This window comes from Poromitra crassiceps, assembly GCF_964638095.1.
Source record: "Poromitra crassiceps genome assembly, chromosome: 15".
Classification (NCBI taxonomy): domain Eukaryota; kingdom Metazoa; phylum Chordata; class Actinopteri; order Beryciformes; family Melamphaidae; genus Poromitra; species Poromitra crassiceps.
The window spans coordinates 25,397,156-25,399,789 of record NC_139634.1 but is presented as its reverse complement, the minus strand read 5'-3'; the positions used below and the strand labels follow the sequence as shown (position 1 = coordinate 25,399,789).

Genomic DNA, 2,634 nt, shown 5'->3' with positions numbered 1-2,634 from the left:
TAAGCTGAACAGGAAACAGCTTGCACAAAAGAGCGAGCAAACCATTGTAGCACATTGTACACTATTCATCATTGAACACAGCAAGGTCAACAACAGACTTGCTTGTCTATTCAATGGGCTACAAGAGAAAGAGTCTAATGCAGCATAAATCTAATTACAGTACTCAACAAGTGTTGCCACTTTTGCTCTTTTGTCTTGCGTGTGCATGTGAGTTAGACTCGGCAAGTGGCTCTCTAACAAAACGTAAAACTGTTTCCTACAAAGGAAATCATGAAAGTAAGCTGTGATTGAGTGAAAAACCGCTGTCGCTAACTGACAATGAATCTCAGGCGATGTTTAGGAGTAATGCAAAATGAATGTAACGAGTAGTGTAAAGAATTACTTGCTCCAGGGAGTAAAAGTAAAGTAAGGCATTACTTTTATTAAGTAATGTGTAATGTGTAATGTATTACTTTGTTGTAATAATGTAAGTTGACAACACTGGCAGTAAGCGAGGGCTAATATATTGGACAGTTCATAGAAAATTGGGGGAACTTTGGATTTATTTTACTCTGTACTCTGAAGCCATTTAAAATGTAAAAAGTACATTACTTCGAACAAAATTTACTGAAGTAAAAGTAAAATTACTGATTTTAAAAATTACTCAAAAAGTCCAAGTACACAAAAAAGCTACTTAATTACAGTAATTTGAGTACTTGAAGTTAGTTACTTTCCACATCTGGAAACCAGATGACATTTGTATTTATCACTGCACCCCTGGCCGGGAGAAACTCATTGGTGGGACTCTTGGGCCGGTACACAGGGTGAACCATGAAAAGCATGTGTGGGAATCCAGTGCCAAAATAGGCACCGTCTGTCTGGTGGTGTCTGGAGGATTTGGGTGTGTAGACGTCCATGCACTTCGGGCAGTACAGCTTCACCATGGCCTCTCCCGGGATGTCCGACAGGCCTATGGGAAGCATAGGCTGATTCTCACAATAGACTCGGGGGCAATATCCAAAGACTTCCTGCTGATACTTCTCCAGCATGTCTTTGATGCCTTGGGTGGTGAGGATGTAGCGTGCATGGAGGAGGCCGTACAACATCTCAGCAGCCTGGTCTATCAGCTCGCTCTGGTTGGGGACGTCCTCAAGCTCCTCGTCTGGTTCTTGGTCGAGGATCGTGTGCCGGGCCTGGCTGTAGTGGGGAACCTGCTCATTGAGCCCAGTCAGATTGAACTGGTCCTGGATGTAGTCTTCACCCACCTCACAGAAAAACTCATTCCCCTTCAGTCCACAGAACCAGGAGATCCATGAGTCTTCGTCTGAACTGCTCATCTCTGGAGACTCCCTCCCGTCTTCAAATTTTCACTTGTGTAAAATATGACATTAATATCCAGCTGTCACGGGGTGTAAATCAGGATGCAGGGAAGTAGTGATGTCACAATGTTTATGACATAATCAGTGTCTGTCATAAATCACTGATGATATCACAATTTTAGTTACAATTTCTGACATCCCTGATGACAGTCTATGACATCACTGATGATGTCACAATGTCTATGACATCATCAATGGGTATGACATCAGTCACCACTGTCTCTCCCTCCCTGCTTTCCTGTCGCTGTCTAGCACATACTGTCCTATTAAATAAAGGCAAAATGGACAGAAAAATGTTTGATAGAGAGAGGGTGAGTGTGTGTGTGTGTGTGAGTGTGTGTGTGTGTGTGTGTGTGTGTGTGTGTGTGTGTGTGTGTGTGTGTGTGTGTGTGTGTGTGTGTGTGTGTGTGTGTGTGAGAGTAAGAGAGGGAGCGAGAGAAATAGAGTATAAGTTCCTCAAGGCAGGCAGGACAAGACAACACACCAGTGTATCGGGGTATGGGGAGGACTGGATTAAAGGAACACTCTGCCCATTTTCAACCAGCTTTGTATCATTAGAACATCAGTAGTATATCAGAAAACTGTAAACGGTTTTGGAGTCTGTCATTTAATTTGACAGTTATTGAGTGTTAAAGTGTGGACCAGTGACATCACTGGTCCACACTAACTCAAATGAATAACTCATTAACTCAAATCAACTCTCAAACTAGATGAAGGATGAATAGTTTGACACTCAATAACTGTCAAATTAAATGACAGACTCCAAAACCGTTTACAGTTTTCTGATATACTACTGATGTTCTAATGATACAAAGCTGGTTGAAAATGGGCGGAGTGTTCCTTTAAGGTCACAGCTGCTTTTATGTTTTTATATGCCCATTATTATAGTATAGTTTATATGTATCTTGATCTCTGTTTCCCTATCTTGTTTTTCACGTTAATCTATTTCTTTTCCCACAGACAGTTATGTTAGATAGATAGATAGATAGATAGATAGATAGATAGATAGATAGATAGATAGATAGATAGATAGATAGATAGATACTGTAGATAGATAGATAGTCGGTTAATTTGAAAAACGTCATGCCGTTTAATTTCAAAATGTTACCCGGATCAGATCCGCTTCAAAATGTAATGGGTTCTTCCGTGGCCCATGCTACACCCTTCCACCAATTTTCATGAAGATCTGCACAGTTTTCCGTAATCCTGCTAACAAACGGCACCAAAACATAACCTCCTTGGCGGTGTACTTCTGTCTCATTTTCCCTTGCCTTGA

At 41.3% G+C, this 2,634-nt stretch overlaps 1 pseudogene across 1 annotated transcript; it reads right to left on the bottom strand.

Annotated features, from left to right (window-relative positions):
• Positions 1-701: 701 nt before the first annotated feature.
• LOC310790140 (casein kinase II subunit beta pseudogene) lies at positions 702-1,316 on the bottom strand (annotated as a pseudogene). The gene has a single exon. The product of its transcript is annotated as a casein kinase II subunit beta pseudogene (transcript).
• Positions 1,317-2,634: the final 1,318 nt, after the last annotated feature.